The sequence below is a fragment of the Toxorhynchites rutilus genome, chromosome 2 (assembly GCF_029784135.1).
Source record: "Toxorhynchites rutilus septentrionalis strain SRP chromosome 2, ASM2978413v1, whole genome shotgun sequence".
In the NCBI taxonomy this organism is placed as follows: Eukaryota; Metazoa; Arthropoda; class Insecta; order Diptera; family Culicidae; genus Toxorhynchites; species Toxorhynchites rutilus.
Window position 1 is genome coordinate 151,146,210 of NC_073745.1, and position 21,183 is coordinate 151,167,392.

The 21,183-nt window shown below is 38.3% G+C and overlaps 1 protein-coding gene and 1 long non-coding RNA gene across 2 annotated transcripts in view; one reads left to right on the top strand and one right to left on the bottom strand.

Moving 5' to 3' along the window:
• Positions 1-21,183, top strand: part of LOC129770874 (protein O-mannosyl-transferase TMTC1-like) — a 585,978-nt gene that overhangs the window by 264,499 nt on the left and 300,296 nt on the right. The gene's annotated exons all lie outside the window — the stretch shown is intronic.
• LOC129770877 (uncharacterized) lies at positions 11,059-11,388 on the bottom strand. Its single transcript, XR_008742224.1, has 2 exons — positions 11,269-11,388; positions 11,059-11,208 (listed from the first exon to the last, which is right to left on the bottom strand). It is a non-coding gene; the product is annotated as an uncharacterized LOC129770877 (long non-coding RNA).

Below are 21,183 nucleotides of genomic sequence, written 5' to 3' on the forward strand. Positions count from 1 at the left end.
TTCCGATTCGTTTAGTATGTGAATCGCCAAAATCCGTTCGCGGCAAAAATAGTTATTAACGTTAACTTTATTTCATAAAAACGTGACCTGTTTTCTGATTTGGCACCCTTAATGAAAGACGTAGTTCTACGTCAAAAATTCTTTTACGTCTAGCGCTTGCACACACACATATGAAAAACATGCAATGTATGGTAGTCACCAACTCTTGAATATAAATTGAAGTATTGTTTGTTTACAATGACACAAAGCAGCAAGATCATCACCTGGTGTTATAGAAGTTGGACAGAGTGTATATAATCGAGTCCGCCTTGTAAATATTGGTACAGCGAGGATTCTGCCCATTCGGGATAACTAAGGTAAACGTTCCTAATACTAATCAACAGAACACACGATGTTTAATCAATTGTTTTGATCTCAAGAAATTTTTTTTTGATCTAGTAAGAAATTTCCCACGCGGAAAAAAATCTGTACCAATCTGTACTTTTTGACAAAAATATGTACTCTGTATCGTACAGAATCTGTACCAAAAATAACGGAAAAATATGTACCTTTCCAGATTAATCTGTACGTGTGGCAACACTGCTTACAAGGTGTTTATTTCTGGAGTTGATTGGGTGATACGTTTATTTAGGAATCAGTAGGAGTAGCAGCGGTGAACACGCTGGACGTAGGACCTTCATCTGGAAGCAGTTCACTCGTAGGAATGACCGCCATTATCAACGTATCCTAGATGAAGGAGTGTATGGTAACGATTCTTGCAGGTTCTGTACTTTTATGGACCACTTTTTGAAATAGGGATCTTAGAAACAGGGATCGAAAATAATTCATGCATGGTCGTTTCACCGTGACATAATTCATCCTTTCTGTCAGGAGGTTTCTCTAATTTGAAAACTTTTGAGTAATAGATGGTGCTGCTCGGATGCATAACATTTGGTGAAGGTAGAACATTCGTAGCAGTTGGATGAGAAGAATGAAATTGGATGTGATTCATAGATATGGATTGTATGGATTGGAAACTCACTGAGATTGTTGTACGTTGGTTCTCCAACGATGCATATTCTTCCTATGTCTTCAGAGATTATGCCATCCGGCAGTGGGGTGCACCAAAAATGTTCTTAACACATTGCGAACTGCTCACGAGTTTTCTCGTGTTTCGCGTTTCGTCTATTACAGATGGATCACGAAATAACCCTTGTTTCCTACACTTGATAGTCAAATCCTTGGTCTGCCAAGAATGTAACAAGGCCTACCGATGGCTCGCCTTCGTCTCATCCACACAGAAGGTAACGATCTCATTCGAGGAATCCAAACAAATGAAGCGTTCAAGTTTGCCCCAAAACGTGCGGTCCTTAATATGTTAAATAGTACTCTAGGATTTCATTGGCTTGCCAATTTGAAACTTAATCTTTGATTGTCGTTCGAAACCAATGAAATTTTCGTGTATGGATGTCGATTTTTTTTTTGAAACGAGGAAATGATACGTCATAAAATGCGACCAACATGAGGGTGCTTGGTTTTCGTTGACAATTAATGATATTGTGCCAAGTTTATATATAACTTCTCTGAAACAAACTACTTTCGAAAAGAGTAATTTCATGAACGAATGTTAAAAACCAACTGATTGTGATAGAAAGTTAGTGGGTTAAATCTGTGGTTCTAAACCCGACGCCGTAAACATTTATACCCCACTGACAACAAACTGCTACCCTAAACAAACACAAAAAAGATACGCTCAACACCTTTTACACCATCGAAAACCAATCTCGTCAGCTGTCTGAACACATCAGACAAATCTCTGTTGTTCTTCAACATCCACTTATTACGGTGTCTGTTACCAGGGTTAGCAAATAATGGCAACCAAACATTCACTGATAGGCACTCGGATGAGCAAAAGCAGAAAAAGGAACGTAAAACAAACAAACTTTTGGGAAGAGCCAAACGATTCTGCAGTCGTTGCATAATCATAATTAGCCGAAAGGTAGCTAATGTGTAGTCTGGCATAAAACCAACGTCGTCGAGTCTGTAAACACGTCATCTCTACCGTCCCTTATCACTTCATTCTCTTGGAACACCGCCGTTCACGTAAAACAGTACCATCCTTCGCACGACCGCATGCACATGTATTTATGCACGATGTCGTGTTGAATTTCGGTTATCTTGGCGAACGGCTCCACTTTGCTGCGCCGTAAAATCCTCGCTCGCTCAAAAAGTTCCATAATTTTCATTCTTCCGTCTGTGTGTCTCGTGCTTCCAAAAATGATCCTCGTTCTCTCATATTTTTTTGCGCGCAGCTCGACGTAATATATGTTTGAGCACATCTAGGTAGCAGCAGCCGGGCTTGAAAGCATGCACAAAAGTCGGGCAGAAAGAGCTAAAAGTACTCAACACACGCGCACCGACTTCATAAATGTTTCATATATTTCGCAATCCTCATCTTAGCGTCGGAGGGTGGAAGGGTCCACACACATAAGTCCCCCTAACCAACAAACAATGGGGGGAGGGGGGAGTTTGTTGTTGGTGCCAACCGCCCGCCCAGGAGGCGCACTCAATTGCACTCGCACTCGCTTACTTGTAAACACTTCCGCCGTGGTCGTATTACGTGGCGGAGGAAGTTTCTCGAAAAATAAATACCCAGCAGCGTAAGGGGCAATAAAACGTGGCAACGAGGATATACATATAATTTTACCGCTGATGCTACGCGGCTGATGATAAAACCGGAAACCATGTGCCAGTGCGGACGGAGCTTAGGCATAACAGGTAGGAGGATGCACGAAAAGTGGCTTTTGAGCTTTGAGCTTTTGAGCTTGCATGGACGTTCATCTGAAGTCTGACCAAGGAAAACTATTGCACCACAATAATTTTGCGTGAATACAGTTCAATATGTGCTGTGTACATTAGAGCGCCAATGGATGTATGGGAAAAAGTGACCCTCCAATTTTCAAAGCGAACTTGACTAAAAATGTTGATTCCCACGAAAAACTACCCTATGCAAAATATCAGCTCAATCGGACTTCATTTCCTAGTGTCGCACAGCGGTCAAAGTTTGAGTTTTTTGAAAACCCTTGAAACCCCTTGAAAAAAAAGTAAATGAATTCCGATTGAGCTGATATTTTGCATAGGATAGTTTTTCGTGGGAATCAACATTTCTAACCAAGTCCGCTTTGAAAATTCGAGATGGCCATTTTCTTTGGCATACTAGTGTACATCCTATAGGATGGATAAAAATTTTATGCCAATGGAAAGTATTACCTCCCTTGTGCAGCTTTCAACAGTTTCTCAGCAATTGCGGTATTACAGCAGCCTTCGAAAAAGGCTGTCCAGCTGTTGGGACAAAACACTTGAAACGCTAGGGAATCAAACAAAAAACGTTTCCACAAAGCTAATCTTCAAATCTAACAGAAATGACAGTTGTTACAGAAATGGAACGATATAACTGTTTCTTTTGACATAGAACTACGTCTTTCATTAAAGATGCCAAATCAGAAAACAGGTCACGTTTTTATGAAATAAAGTTAACGTTAATAACTATTTTTGCCGTGAACGGATTCTAGCGATTTACATACCAAACGAATCGAAAATTCCATGAGATTTGTTTGATATGCTATACATTACAGTCCCATAGTCTGTATATGGTTTAAATTGATGAAAACTGGAAGCATTCCCAATTCCTTATAAATTTGTTATGTCCATTTGTGTGCTTTCCCGAACAGAGCTGTTAATAACGAGCAACTTATCGCCGAACAACGAAGGGGAAATTCTAGAGGCGAATGAACTGAAAAGTTTAAACCCTCTTAAAGCCAAAAAGAAGAAGAAGAAGAAGAAGAAGGGGAAATCGTAAGATGTAACGTCTTCGTGAACAAAGGAAAAAAAGAAGAAGGAAGGGGAATATTTGTCTAGAATATAAACAGTGGATCTTGCTGAGGCAAACTTCATCATTCCAGTTACTGCTCTTGTGCTGATCGGTTGTATTTTCAGATGGCTCGGGATTTTTTACAAACTGCTAGCTAGGACTGTTAATTCGTACCCTTAGTTTTGTTGGTTGTGGCACGTTGCATTTGGCGGGTGCATTTACCCACGATATGGTGAAACCATGCCCTGATAAAGGGCATTCAACTGTTGCGAAGCGCACCCGTTCTCAAGCGGAATTGACAGATGAACCTGCAAGTGAGGAGAAACAGCTGCTTGCAAATAATAAATTTGCAGCGCTCCCAGTGGAGGATAGTGGAGTTGTAGCAACGAAGAAAGAAAAAAATGCCACCCTTTTACACGAAAGGCTTCCCGGATAAGTTTCGTGAGGAAATGAAGCTGCTTATCTCTAAGGGGCAACAAGCGAAGTATAGCTTGTGTATCGACGGTTACAAAATTGTGGTAGCAGGATTAAATCACTATAAAGCCGTTCAAGAATATTTGAAGAGGAAAACAGTGGAGTATTTCACTTTCGACATAGTGTCAAATAAGCCATGTAAGGCTCAGAGGACTTCCGGACCTGGACGTTAAGGAAGTACAGGACATGTTAGTTGAGTGTAATTTGAAGGTGGTGGTAGTACACAAAAAGAGCCGTCGCAACAAAAATATAAAATATCGTGACCAACTGTATCTGATACACTTGGAGCGAGGTTCCATTAACATGGCTAGTCTTAAGGAACTCAGATCTGTTGACCACATCCTCGTCAAATGGGAACGATACAGACCTATACATCGTGACGTCACCCAGTGCACAAACTGTTTGAATTTTGGCCATGGTACTCAGAACTGTTTTGTGATTAGCCGGTGCAATTCATGTGGAGGAAACCATCACACAAGTGAATGTATAAGCGAAAATGAAACCACAAAATGCATTCATTGTGGCGAAGATCATCCGTCCACCAGTCGTCAATGTACTAAGCGGGCAAAATTCATTGAGAAGCGGAGGAAGGCTTCCGCCAACAACATATTGAAGACGAAAGTTTCTCTGACCCGTCAAGTCGATGTACTGTCTATTATAAGATCTATTCCAGTCTTGGCACTTCTTCCGCTTCCTACAGCAAGTAACGGGAAAAGAATAACACCATCAAACCGTATAGAAAACATGTCAACTCAATCAACATCGGGTACAACACCAAGCCCCCCGGGAGTGCTAAACTTTGCCCAGATTGCCGCAGGCAAAACCCAAACAGCAACAACAACAGAGAACGATAATCTGTATTCCTGGAAACAAATGAGTGCCCTATTCACCGAGTTCACACGACTGTTACGTGCCTGTAAATCAAAACAGGACCAAGTCTCAACGATGGTGAATTTTGTTTTCAAGTATGGTCGGCCATCACCTTAGGATTATCACGTGGAATGCCTGCTTCATGGCAGCAAAACAGCTAGAATTCGCAGAATTTCTTCGAAGCAACAACAAAATTGACGTCGCAGCCATCACCGGGACACATTTCAAACCAAACACCAGCTTTAGTCTTGCTGATCATTCCGTCGTCCGACTGGATCGCCCAGTTCACGCGGGGCCGGTGTCGCTATAGTAGTGAGACGAGGGTTGAAGTTTCTCTTGCTGAAGAGCTTCTATCTTAAAATCATTGAAGCCGTCGGCATCGAACTAACTACAACAACAGGTCCTATCAACATCATCGTAGCGTACTGCCCCTGCCAAGTGAAAGAAGGAGACGGTTCCAGTTTCGTCGGGATATCATCTCACTTACCAGAAATCGAGGTAAATTCATCCTGGCTGGTGATTCAAATGCCAAACACGAAACCTGGGGGAATCTCCGGCGAAATATGAATGGTAGAATCCTCTTCAACGATCTTCATTGTGGCACTATACCATCCTGAGCCCCGAGGAAGCAACTTTTTTATTCACCTGCCGGGGTTCCCTCCACCCTGGACATTTTCGTCACCAACATGGCGAACGTCCAGCAGCCGTTGGTGGTGCATGACCTGAGCAGCGACCATTATCCAGTGGTGCTAATTCTCGGTGAGTAGGTGGATCCAAGGAAACTGCAGCGCAGAAACTACCATCGACGCTGAAGTTGCATTTGATTATCCTTTACAATGCCCAGAAGACATCGACAATGCGCTTGGTATTGTGGAAGAGGCATTATACAGAGCACGAGAACAGCACATCCAACTAATTCCGAGTGTAAATAGTCTTCTCGAAATTGATGATTATACAAAATATATTATCAGATTGCGGAATATCTTTCGGAGGCAGTTTCAGTGAACTCGCCTTCTGGAGAAGAAGTTAATGGCGAATCAGCTTTCCAGAGTGATCCGAGCCAGAATCTTGGACCTCAAAAATAAAATTTTCTCACAAAAATTGAGCCAGCTCCCATCCCATTCCCGTCCCTTTTGGAAATTAACCAAAATTCTCAAGCCAAACTTAAACCTATCCCACCCTTAATTCCTAGTTCTCCAGGTCCTGATCTCCTAATAACCCCCGCTGAAAAAGCCAATGCGCTGGGTCAGCTCGCATAGCCTTGGGCAGACCATGCTCAGTCCCCGAGAAGCTGATGTTGCGGAAGCCGTGACTGTAGTAGATCGGGATGCATCAACCTTTGATAACATATTCAACCTGGAACCGAAACACTTAAGCTCCAGGCTGTACGAATATTTTGCATCGATTTTTAATCGATGTCTACAACTTTGCTACTTTCCCTCGAGGTGGAAGTTAGCTAAAGTTGTACCCATCCTGAAGCCGGGAAAATGGCCAACATCAGCTGGGAACTATCGCCCAATCAGCTTACTGTCTGCTCTCCCCAAGGTTTTTGAGAAACTGATCAGCTCCAGACTAATGGTTTTCGCAACAGAAAATAATGTTCTCCCTGATGAGCAGTTTGGATTCAGGAGAGGTCGTTCAACGATCTATCAGCTCGTCAGGGTAACGAACACCATCAGGCGGAACATAGCAGTCGCCAGAACAACCGCAATGGCATTGTTGGATGTCGAAAAGGCATTCGACAATGTCTGGCATGATGGTCTGGTGTTGAAGCTGCATCAGCTACATTTTCCAGTGTTTCTTATTAAAATAATCAGAAACTACCTTTCAGACAGAGCATTCAAGGTCTCGCTGAACAATGTCTGTTCAGAGAAACTGAACATCATTGCAGGGATGCCCCAAGGCAGCATCCTGGGACCCCTGCTGTTCAACATATACACGTCAAATATTCCTCACTTCCCAGATGATGGCCAATTATCTCTGTTCGCAGATGATACGGCTATTATCTATAAGGGACGAATAACACTTGCTCTGACAGCAAAACTCCAGCGGGGCCTTGATGTCCTGTGTGAATACTACAACAACTGGAAAATTTGTGTGAATGCGGCGAAAACCCAGACTATCATTTTTTCATACTCGAAATCCCCGCGACTTGTTCCGCCTGCTAACCTCAGGATCAGTCTAGGAAATGCAGTAAACTGGTCCAATGAAGTAAAATATCTCGGCATCACCCTAGACCAGCGCATGTGGCCCGGGCTCTTCTGGGTGGCCCATCTGGTGTGTATGAAGTTTGAAACTCATACACAATCTCTATATATATAAAAATGTTCTGTTCGTTTGTGTACGCGTCAAAAACTCGAAAAGTACGGAACTGATTGAGCTCAAAGTTGTACACAATATACAATCCACTTCAAGGAGTGTTGTTACGGCATAAAAAATTGGAAAATTGGAAGAAAAATGATTTTATATATGACCAGAGTGCGTTTCTGAAATTGAGCTTCTATTGAAAATCGACTATTCAGCAATGAATATGTGTTCTATATGATGGAAACAACCTTTTTCCACGTGTTTGACAAAATCATGAATTGAAATTGTGTTTCGAAGTGATTTAAAATTTATCGATTTCCCTCATCTATTTCTCAATACATAAAAAAGTTCTGGTCGTTTGTGTGCGCCTTAAAAACTCGAAAAGTACGGAACCGATTGAGCTCAAACTATGATACAATATACAAAACAACCAAACACATCTAGGATTGTTGTTACAACATAAAAAAAAATGAAAAATTCAACTCAACCATACAACCACAATGTGCCACAGCTAAGCGTGGCAGGGTACAGCTAGTAATCTATAAATATTGGTGAAAGTCCGCGTCCCTCACTCACTTAAAGCATGTATTCATTGACCCTTGTCCGTTCTACCAATGTTTGTACTAAAGAGTTTCATTCTTGATTTATATAGTGTTTTTTTTCTCGCCAGTTACAATGTCGTAGCACTTTTTTTTGTTATGTGGCCCGTAACACCATACCTAACATGTGTTTGTGGCCCCTCTAAAAGAAAGGTTGAACTCCACTGCCCTAGACAGTAAGTTGTTATTCAGACAACATATCAATTAAATTGAGAGTAAGTGTGGTACAATGATCAGATTATTATACACACTTATTAATAAAAAGTCTTCTCTGTGTCTGAGTAACAAACTTGCTGTCTACAAACAAATCATCTTACCGATGATTGAGTATGGCATGCCTATTTGGAGCAGTTGTGCCCAGACGCATCGGCTCAAACTCCAACGAATCCAAAACAAATTCCTCAAAATTTAAGGGTCATTTTCGGGCTTCCCCCCTGGACGAGAACATCAGAGGTCCATGATCTGGCTGGGGTTGAAACACTGGAAACCAGATTCGCCACCATATTGAATAAGTTTCGAGAGGACTGCTTGCACTCGGAACAAACAATTATCAACAACCTGTATTGGTAACTAGGCTAAGTATGGTATTAAATTTTAGGTAGGTTATCAAATTTCTATTTCAAGTAAACAAAACTATTAACTAGTGCAATGGAGAAAATATATGCGATGTGCTTCACTTACAAATAACTTCTAACTGAGAAAAAAAAGTACAAAGTTGAAGAGCTAATAAGCTAAATCACTTGTTATGTATATATTATAGATTCTACTAAGATGTTTTGAATGAAATAAATTTTATGCAAAAAAAAGAGGCAAAATTCATTTTCTTCGTGAGGACACCGACTGGACAATACCGTTGCTGGGAGAGCTGGACGTCGAGGGATGGTTTTCTCAAGGCAATGGGGGTGGAGGAGTAATATGAGGGAAGAAAAGAGGGCCTTTTTGAAGGCTAGAGACGAATGAACTGAATAAGTTTAAAGTCTCTTTAATTCAACAAGGAAAGGAAACTTTCAGTATCGTTCTATATCCGAAACAATGAACATTGCTTGTTCTTCCTTGTTTTGTGCCTTCACATGTCTTCGTTTCAGACTGCGCTGTGAACGCGACCAAATTACTTTTCGCTGCTGTCTCTGGCATTGCAATTATTGCATCAAACTGACGCCATTGCATTAATGTTTTGTGCTACACAAATGTGTGGGGAATTAGGCTATTATCAGCTCACCAAGAAAATAAATGTTCTGGAATTTTGTCTGTGATTTAGTTTCACATGACGGTAGCAAAACTCTCTCCACCAAGGATGACATCTAGACTGGCAATATTAACAGAAATGGCTTCTGTTGAAAAGAGCGCAAAGCAGAGATAAGTGTGTGTGTATATTTAGTTGCTCCCAAGATGTGTAGAATAAAGGTGTGACCGTGTGGTCAATAAGTGCGCGAGGGGAAACGGTATAAATATACAGAGGATTGTGGGAAGGGATTTGACTGCAAATAGAGATGTCTAAATTTTTCGTTTATTCGATTGTCGATTAATCGTGGGGTGATTTTTATATATTCGATTGATTCGAATAATTGTCTTTCAGTATTCGATTAATCGAACGAATATTTATTTCTTGTAATCAAAACAAACAGACATTTATGATAAAAAAAATATGTCATAATTTTGAAGTTCATGATTTTTTGAGGATGATTGAAAAAAGAGCACACCATGAAAATGATGCACAATACAGGGCGGACTCTATTATATATAGTTTCTGATTCCTTTTCACTGTATATAATCGAGTCAGAAAAAAGTTTTTAATCGTTTTTTGTATGTTTTTTTCATTTCTTGAATATAAAAGAGGAATTTGATTTTTGATTCACCCCCTCAAAGTCAGAAAATACCTTTCTCGCATGAAAAAAAATAAATTTATCCAGATTCTTTCAGGAGGTAATAGACGAGCATATTTGATGAATAAAAATCCTTCTACGCATATGTTCGAATTTCAACAATGAAATAGTTATAGAACTATTTTTTTTTGTTTCGGACTTGTTGCCTCAAACTGGCTCTACTTTAAAAACTACTGTTGCTTCCATTTGAAATATGAGAAATTTTGTACAGGATATAGTAGTGGAACATCTAAATTAGTGGATTTTATCATTTTGGAAGTGGAAAACTTGAAAGTTAATAATATTTAATGTGTTATTATTAATTTTATCCTAAAAATTTATATTGAACTAGATCATTTCTATCAATTAAATTAAAGCTCTCTAAAATTTGTTTTTTGACACCCAACTTCGGCTTTTTTAATTTGGCTGCAATAACTATATAACGATATGACTGGTGAAAACTCAAGCATAATTTTCAAAAATGACGATTTTCACCCCACTGTACATGTAATAGCCACTTAAATTTCACCTTATCGTTAAAAGGTTACCTTCCTTCTTGAAATAAGTCATACTTAAAATATAAAAAAAAAATATTTTTTTCCAAACTGTATATAATCAAGTTCAAAATTGTATATAATCGAATCACATATTATCGAGTCTGTCGATATTAGTCGAGTCCGACATGCAATTTATTTGCACCAACCAAAATTTTGGCTGTTCAAAATTATCTGTTCTTCGAATGTTGTTTGTTGAAATAGCTGATTTGTTTGAATATCTCTGCTTGGTCATAGAATCATTGATCACTAGTATGGTATTTTTTCCTCGGCGCTCTGAATTTGAATACTACTATTTTAGAACGGGAGCTGAGACCACCTTCTTCAAGTTCGCATTTTACTCCTGCAGACCCTGAATTCTTCTTCCCAGTCTCCTCCACCACCTAGGAATCAAGCTTCTACCGTAAATGATTTAGCATATTCTATGAATTTCGACGAAACACCATGACGGTTAAACAAATTTTGCACTGAATTTTCTGAAAAAAATGGTTCCCTTTTTCATTAATCGCGATTACTTTGATAATTATTCGATGTATTCATACCTTGATTTTTCATTATTTGGTATAAAATTACTGTTACAGATATTCGATTATTTGAATTAATCGAACGATTAACCGACGTCTCTAGCTGCAAAACGCGGGTAAAATATCTCCATCACCAACCGACACTGAGAGTCGATTTATTCTCTTGAGCTGAAACATATAATGCGATAGAGTATATTACAAACCTAACTTTAACCGTAAAAGACTTACCTTTCAACTTTTCAATGCTCTTATTCCCACCAATACAATTCCACACACAAAGAGCAAAAAAAAGATATTGCAAAATATTGCAGATTGTTTACATACAAATTCCAAGATGGCTGAAAGGCCTTTTTCATAAGTTGCGCTGCCGTATTGTATCTATCGTGGTTGCTCCAAGCCATCGATATATGGATATTTGTGCGTACGTGCGTGCTTCGTAACCAATACGTAAAAATAGTGCATCTTCGGGAGTGCAAGAGGGAATTATTTACGCTAGGGTATTAGTAATGAATCTCTGCTGAGGCAAATATTCAGCCTTTTCCAAGCAGTTACCATTGTTTGTTTTCTGTCATCATAAAGGCTTCGTTGGTGCCTTTGACATTGCATCAATGCATTGAACTGACGCTAAGTCAATTTATTCGGGTTCGCGTGCAGATAGAGTTTATTTCGCTTATTTAGTCACCAAGAACGTTAATTTCGTTCTGGAATTTTGTATGTGATTTGGTTTCGCTAGCCAGTAGAAGAACTTTCTCCACTAAGGATGATAGCTGCGCTTATTTCAAGCGTGTATTGTTCTGCGAGCACAAGAATGAGCATCAAACAATTATCGTCCAATGATTCTACAATAAAAAAAAAACATTCAGGGCGATCAAACTGGCAGAATGGTCATTTCAAATTTTTCGTAGCATTATAAAATAATATCCGCAGTTATAAACAAGCGATTTGAATTCAACTACTGCGTAGTTCTACGTCAACAATGCGGTCGTGTCTTGAACACAACCTCCTATAATTTTTTGACAAATTTTAGTAAAAGTAAAAGTAAAAGGCGAAAGAAACCAGCACTTATCCTCAAAATAGACGGGTGGGTAATGCCGGGACATAACCGAAAAGACGTAGAATTACAACACACAAATGAAACACAAATTTCTACATTACTCGAGAATTAATCAAGCAAATGCAACCAAATTTTGCATCTGAAGGTTTTATGGTGCAAAAAATGATTCTATGGTGGTTAGATACTCCTGCCCCTCTCTTACTAATCATGCAAATGGAGCCAAATTTGGCATGTGAAGCTTTTAGGAGGCACGAAACGTTTCTATGGTGAATAGACATAGAATAGGGGTCTGCCTTTATTCTATCATATTTTCCGGATCAAAAATTTATTCCATGTAACGGAGAAACATGTTATTTGCAAGTGGTTGAAAAATCTTGAACGAGAATTGTGTCTGAAAATAATCTGATGTTATAATGATAAGTTTTGGTAGAAGTACTAGGATGTTTTTAGTTAAAGGTAAATTCAACGGGATCGATTAGAAGATCAAACAATGAACAGTTCTGCGAATGGACTCATGAACTTGCGCCTAGTAAGAAAACCTGAATATTTGAAGATATTGATAACAAAAAAAAAGTTTTGGGTGGGACGAAGTTTGCCTGGTCAGCTAGTGAATTATTAACATCGTGTTTGTTCACACATGTTTATGTTTGTGTATCATTGTTCGTGTTTGGGATAGACATTCAACACTAGCGGAAATCATGTTTGAGTTCAAACAAAAACATGGAGTTTTCAAATGTGTACATCCTATAGAATGTGTAAGTGTTTTCGGTAGACTGATCACCACAATTAAAACACGATGATTGTGAAGACAGTATTATAAAGATACCACGGAGCCTAATCCCTCTTTGGCATTCAAGAAGCCCGTGGGTAGATGAATATTCCAGTTCAATGCTGAGAAGTGCCATAACTCTATAATAATAATAATAATAATAATAATAATAATAATAATAATAATAATAATAATAATAAGGGTTTATGGTAGCCATCCAGGACCGGATAATAGCGACCAAAAACTACCGGAAGTACATCTTGCACGAAAACGTTGTTGACTGTTGCAGAAAGTGCAATAAAGTAGGAGAGACGATAGAACACGTCATAGCCGGCTGTGGAGCGCTAGCCGAATCAGCTTATCTCAATCGTCACAACTCGGTTGCCAAGATTGTTCATCAACAGCTAGCATCAAAACGCAACTTGGTAAATCAGTTGGTACCCTACTACAAGTATATTCCGGATCCGGTTTTGGAAAATAGCTGCTACAAGTTGTACTGGGATCGCGAGATTATTACGGATGTCCGAATACCAGCTAATCGCCCTGATATTGTGGTCTACGATAAAAATAAGATAGAAGTGCTGATAATAGACATTGCAGTACCGTTAGACCACAATCTACAATCTACGTTTGCTGCCAAGATAACCAAGTATCACGACTTGGCAGAAGAACTAAAACAAATGTGGCATTTGAAAGGCATCCGTATTATACCAGTAGTGATCTCTGCTACTGATTTAGTTCCACACTCTCTCACGCAGTCATTGGAGGAGCTGCAAGTAACAGAGCAGCTTGCGGTTATGCAGAAAGCGGTGATTCTTGGAACGTGTAACATAGTGCGACGGTTCCTGAATCACCATAATTAGAACACGATGATTGTGCAGACACTATTATAAAGAGAAAAAAAGAAAAAAAAAAGATACCACAGAGCCTAATCCCCCTTTGGCATTTAAGAAGCCCGGGGGTAGGTGAATATTCCAGCTCAATGCTGAGAAGTGCCATAACTCTATATAATAATAACAATGAATAACATATCACGTTGCATCAGACGATTTTTATACGTTACTAGCTGACCCTGCAAACTTCGTCTCACCTAAAATAAAATACTTTCAAACATTCACGTTTTCTTACTAAGTGAACATTCAAAAGCAGAACTGTTCATTGATTAAATTTGATCCTTTACATATTACTTTTTACTTTTTACTATAAATTATAATATATCGAAGCATAATAAAAAAAAACACAGAAATGTAGCTTATATTACTATATTGTGTTGCTGTGTGAATGAGGTTAATGATTAAATTTAACTAGAAGACAAAGCCAACCTTTCTCATGATGTTTGAATCCGGAATCACAAAACAGTTGTATTTCGGGATTGGTTGAAGGCACACAACAAGGTTTAGTATCAAAATACAGATAATTTATTATTCTTTCAGAAAAAAAAATATTTAAAATATTATTCCTTTGGACTTTAAAGATGTGTACGTTATATCGATGTAAAATGTACGTTGTATCGAGTGACGTTATATCGAGGGTACGTTAGAACGAGGGTACGTTATATCGAAGTTTGCCTGTACTTCTACCAGAACTCATCATTATAATATCAAATTCTTTTCAGACCCAATTCCCAGACCCAAGATTTTTCAATCACTTGCGAAAAACATGTGTCTTCCCTACAGGAAAGGAATTTGTGTTTCATTTGTATGGCAGCCCCCCTTAGAGAGGGGGAGGAAAGTCGTATCACAATGCAAACATTTCTTGTCCCCTAGAACCTCCACATGCCAAATTTGGTTCCGTTTGATATTTGAGCTTCGTACAAACAGTTAACGGCCACCTTAAGAAAATATCGAAAATGACAAACAAGTGAATTGAATGTAATATATTCGTAGTTCTACGTTAATAATGTGGTCGTATCTTGGACACAGTTATTTTTTGAATCGTACACAAAATAACTCACACTAATAAAGTAGTGTGCACAATCACAATGTTTTTTTTTCTAATTTTTTGTGTTCTTTGAGAGGTTAGGGAAGTTCTACTATCCTTATCTACGACGTATAAAACCCATCATCACCATAGTCATGTCATAATTATGGTGATGATGGTATTTTTTTTGCTTTTATATTTATCTTAGTTATTCAGTTAAATTTCAAAAATAATTGTGAAGTCTGCAATAGTTTGAGCCCGCGAGCGTTGGCAAACATAGAGAAACGTGAGATTGAACAAAAGCAAAAGAATTTGATCGAATAAAACCAAGTCATTCCAAGGGGTTTAATGTGGAAACCTGAGGTAAGCTAGGGATAGCTCAATCGGAATACTTGTAAATTCAACTTATCAACAGATAATTATATCAATACTTTTCTGTGTTGTGGCGGATCTCATTGCATATTAAGGTTGACACGTTTATACCCCAAGTTGAATGTAGGACCTGAAGTATCGCCAGCAATTAGGCTCTGCTGTCTGGTCTCGAAAACGATTAACAGACCGTTGTCGGGTATCCAGTGAAGCGGGAATTCCTTTGTAAATTCAAGGCTAATGCTGACATAGGTATTGGGTTCAATTCTTGATCGGTCAAGGATTTTTTCGGGTTGGAAATTTTCTTGACATGCCTTGGGATATGTAAAGTAATGGGCCTGAAGTATCGACTAGAATTAGGCTTGGGTTTGCTCAGCTACTAGAATTCGGAAACGATCGCAATTGCAGGCCGTGGCCGGGGATCTGATAAAGCGGGATTTCCCTTGTAAATTCATGGCTAATACTGACATAGGCATTGGGTTCAATTCCCGATCGGCCTAGGGTCTTCCCGGGTTGGAAATTCTCTCGACATGCCATGGAATGAATACTTTAGATAAAGGCTTGAATTGTTTTTTCGATTAGTAATCTATGTCTGCAGGATAACCAGTCCGTTTTCTTTTCAATTTGATGTGTTCACTGGTTAGTATGATGTAATAAAGAAATACAGTAACTCAATTATTGTCCTGCTCAAACCTTTGTAGGGGAATGAGGTGGGACCATCATCTACTTCGTGAGGGGCTCGTCGCTTACTAAAACCAAATTCTCTACTCCTACGTAGCTCAAATCCTCCCAAAACCACATTGCGGGGGGTGGCGGTGCTCAGCTCATCATTTTTCCGAAGTTTACAATAGGGCCATCTATTTGTTGGAAATCATGTGATCTACACATGAAACTATAGGTTGTCGTGTCACGTTAGAGTGGGTCTGTAAGTACATGCAGTGAATTTGTGGAGCTATCAGCGCTGCTTATGGTATACAAATTCGTTTCCCTCTGACGTCTGTCTCACTACAATCTAATACGCTTAAAATTTTTAATCCAGCCTCGAAAAAAAAGATAAGTTTGTCCTTTGTGTTCGAAAACTAGTGAAGGCAATGGAAAACAAACGAAAAGAGCTGTACCATTATTTATCCAATTCCTCCGGCCGAATGTTCAGCCGCTGGAGGGTTCTTTCGATTCACTATTGCCACTTCCAGGCCATCCGGCCAAGTGCAAGGATAAGCTTATAAGTACAGAACCAACTGCAGAAGCACAATAATATGAATTTTAATATCTCAACAGCACGGGAGAACAGGGAAAACATAAATCCTCATTTCTATTTTAAATAAATAGCACACAGCAGCACAACATCCCACCTTTCTCGTTCGGCTAGTGCCGCGCCGTAGAGAGAGCGAGTCATCACCAAGTGCCCCCGTGGAGTGCAGCAGTCAAACGCGACGACAAAAACGACGACACACGACGAGCTGCACCCACCCACACCCATCGTTTACTGCACACTTTAGCTTTCATCTGTCAAAGTGTGGAAATGTAATTCCTACATAGCGTTGCGAGAAAAAAAAACAAGAGAATAAACATGAATGGAAAGAAAATAAAACTAGTGATGAAGCCAGGGACGGAGGACGGGAGCCGAATGGGGTTGTGAAAATATTTTATTCAGAGGACAAACAGCCAGGATGTACGTATTTATAATTTAAAACCCCTTCTGACTGTTCGGTTGAGCGGATGGAGACGGGTGGTGCCGTGTAAACGGGCACAATGGCTGACTGGTTATGGCAGCTAGCTGAATGGAGCTTTTCTTCTTGATTTGTTACCGAGACATGGATTGTAAAACAGCTGTAAATTATGTACTCAAGTGTTAATAGTATTCTATTTTCAAGCAATAAAGTTCAGCAAGTTCTGCTGCTTTCTGTGTTTTATCAGACAGAAAATTAGACAGGCTTCGGAAGAAAATTATGCGCCCAATGCTCAGTACACGAATGGTTTCTCATCGTTATGGAATGATTTTATTCGCTACGCCATTCGAACGAATGGAATATGATTTGCGAGAAGACACAACTATACAAAGTTTCGTGTAAGAGCAAACATCAGAACGACAGTTGAAGAAATATAACGAAGACGAAAGCACGAGGCAACTGGTGCGGAAAATTATTAGGAAATCGTAAAAATGCGAAAACGAGACGCTCCACATACACATAATGAGGACTCGGTGATGAAATGTGAAGGTCGACGAGTCAAGTCTTGCTGACAACCGAAACTGAACTTTTTTGGGAGGTGGAAATGCTCGCTTATGTTCTAACAATTGTCGTTCATACACGGAACAGTGGAGCAAGGATATCATCATAACTTCTAACGACGAAAGTTTTTATTGCACCCGCCTTGTTTACTTGGAATCGATTATCATTATGGGCCGTAACATGTTCAATGTTTCGAGTAGTTTGAAATGTTGCGCATCGGGGCAATGCATATATCTCTGGGGCATTAATTTTTTTTATTTTCCCATATTTCCTAACCAAAAGCGAAACCTGCGCCGTAACAACAGACAGAGCGCGAAGCATCCTTAATGAACAATTTAATCGCCGAAACACCTCCTTCTTCACATCCACTTGCCATTCTCCAGCGTCATTACATAATTCGTACAATGTGTGTAACCAACCTCTCAGCGAGGTGAAAAATGACTCGAAGATGCGAATTTAATGAGCTGAAGGCAAGGGAAAAACGTTACGTGGAATCGTGTGCTTCCCAGCCTCCTCCACTCCTTCCGGAACCGGCTCCACGTATATTTGCTTCCATCCATTTTTCCGTGTGCTTCTTCCTGTAACAAACAGGCAGAGAATTTGGTGTGCTCCTCAAATTGCCAACATTTGGCTGCTTTCCCTGGGACCACCTCCTCTCCCCCACCACCCTCATTGCATGTTGTCACCGTGTGGGACAGTGGGAACCGGTTGGGGCGTCGTTGGCGGAAGAGTTTCGCAGTAATGTTTTATTGTTCTGATAAATGTGACCCGGTTTTCCCAGCGAAATGACGCAGCTCGTGTTCCCCCACCCTCTCCCTTCGTTCCGTTATGCTCCAGATCCGATCCGTGCTTGCGTTTGTTGGCGCTGCTCCGTTTTATTTGTACATAAATTTAAGCTCGGCTTTGTTTCGGTGGCCATTTGTTAGCAACGGTGTGATCTTTTGGGAGGTTGATTATTGTGCGGAAATAAGGAAAAATTATTGTTTATGATTCCACCAGACCGAGATGGATTCGAATATAAGAAGTCTTATTATGGAGACGATGGGCTGAGGATTATTATGTGGAACGATTATGTTTACTTTCAGGCTACTCTCGGAGCAATACATAATCCGTATTATCATTCAAATATATCGATTGTTTTTATGTTATTTTAATAACCCGTTGAATCAAGCTGTTGTGCAGATATTCAAATTAATTTTAGGAAATTTGAAGTAAATTCATCTAAAATATTCAACAATACAGCCAATCCAATTCGTGAAAAGTGGTAGATTTGTTTTTTATCGCAGAATATTAGATACGTATTTTTTTTTTTTTTATTAGGGTGCCCATTTCCATTTTAGGGTGGTCCTTTTTCCAAATATAATTTTTGAACCACTGAACCGATTCAGATGATCGACACATCAAATTGAAGACGATTAGTTGGTATTTCTTAGAAAAATATTACACTTGCAAAAAATGGAATTTGTTTTCGTAATTATTGATATTATTTGTTTTTTGTTGTTGTTATCATGGCTTTGGACTAGGAGCTCTATCTTTTTAAAAATATTTCTTCTTGAAAACTTTGATTTTTTTACTTGACATATCTAAAACTCAAAAGTGTGATTTGTTTCGCATTTAAGTTATGATTTTATTATGATTTTTCAAAGTCAATCGATGGTCCAAAAAATATTTTTTTGTATTTTCGTAACTTTTGAACTACTGGACCGATTCAGTTAATCGACACATAAATCGATACAAAAAATTGGATTCTAGTCGCATAGATCTAGTCTAGTTACATAGGAATATTGAACGGAGCTGAAAACAAGTGAAATATGAAAAATCATGACTCAAAAACATAACAATGTGTTATGTAAAAAAAGCTTCAGCTTACAAGAAAAAATATAAAAAAATAACGTCCTCTATCATTAACCGAGAAAACTATGATAAACTAATACAATCAATAATGATAAACCCATCTATATTCAATAGTTATACTACCAAACAAGCAGGTGACCACTTTGCCCCCCATGACCAATTTGCCCCAATAACGGTTGCCAAAAAATTGGATTTTGTTTTCGTAAATATTGATCGTATTGCCCCAACAATCAATATTTACGAAAACAAAATCCAATTTTTTGGCAAGCGTTTTTTTTTTCAAAATAAACTAAATAATTAATTTTATTTTGATATATTGATCATCTGGATCGGTCCAGTAGTTCAAAAAGTTTGAATTTTCGAAAAAAAACTCACTTTTGGGAAAAAGGCTAAAAACTGGATTTGTTGAACCACCTTAAAATAAGAATGGGCACCCTAATGAAAAAAATAAAAAATATGGGTCTTATATTTTGCGATAAAGAACAAATATACTGCTTTTCGCGAAAATCTGAGAACCACTATATCGGTATGACATGAGATGGCTGAACGCTTATCTTTTGAACCGATTGATCAGATATATTTTTTTTTACAGCAAGTAGAGGATGTTTATGACGAATTTCATGCCAACTCGACTGGCCGTTGGCAGCAATATATCAGATGGCAGTGGAACGTAGTGGGTGTAAACACATGGGTCTTTTGAGCAGCTTTGCATACTTGAGATATTTAAAAAGAATTAAACTACTTTTTTGAAAGGGCCAACAAATATTTCTTGATTTTTTACAAAACATTATAACTCAAAAACTATAATACCTGCATAATTCATACATCGGAAAATGAGCACTTTTATAGCAAAAAGGGCTATTCATATCTATTTTTCAGAATTTTAAAAAACATGTTTTCGAGAAAAATGAAGTTTAATTTTCAAAATATTTTTTTCAATAATTTGTTTGTTATTTTTTAATGAAAATATAAATAATTTCTTAAATTTCATTCTTTGACTAAAATTTTGTAGGTTTGATAGAGTTTGTGTGAGAATTTTTTTTTTGAAATTTTGATTTTTTTTTCACCTTTTTTAGAAAAATCTTAATTGAAAAACTATAACATGCGTTTTCAGAATTCTGAAAAAATATGAATAAATAGCACTTACAATTTCCAACTATTCACCCATGCATCGGAAGATGAGCAGCTTTACAGAGAAAAAGTTTTTTCTGACAACAACTTTTTCATGTTTTCTTTGAAAAATTACCATTAATGTTTAACTCGTAACATTTTTACGTATAAATTACCGTGATTTACATGTTCTGAAAACATTTTTCTATTCAGAAACATGTCAGACACGAGAATTTACACACAAAAAATGTTACGAGTAAAATATTATCTCTTCAATCTTCAGGAGTCTTCATACAAAAGTGCCTTATATTCCAGGAACTTTAAGAGATAGAAAGTTGGCGTCTTCGACAAATCATATTTCAATATGATCTAAAACTTTGTTAAATACACTATATCACTATCTTTACTTTAAACAAAATTAGGATCAGTTGTTATTTTTTCAAAGAAAACATAAAAAAGTTGTTGTTAGAAAACCTTTTTCCATGTAAAAGTGCCCATCTTCCAATGTATAGACGACTTGTTGGAAATTGTAAGGGCTATTCATATTTTTGTTTTGAGAATTGAAAAAATACGTTTATGAGAAAAAATGAATTTAAATTTTGTAAATGACTTTTTTTTCAGCAAAATTTTTTTAGGAAAATTTTTTGATCAGAATGTTGTAGGTATTATAGACCCTTTCTGAAAAGAAGACCTTTCCAAAAAGAAGACTTATTCTTTTTAGAATATCTCAAGCATGCAAAGTTGCTTAAATGACCCATGTCTTTACACTCACAACAATTCACTGCTATCTGGGATGGTGCTGCCAACTCATAAGAAGAATTGGGATGAAATTCATC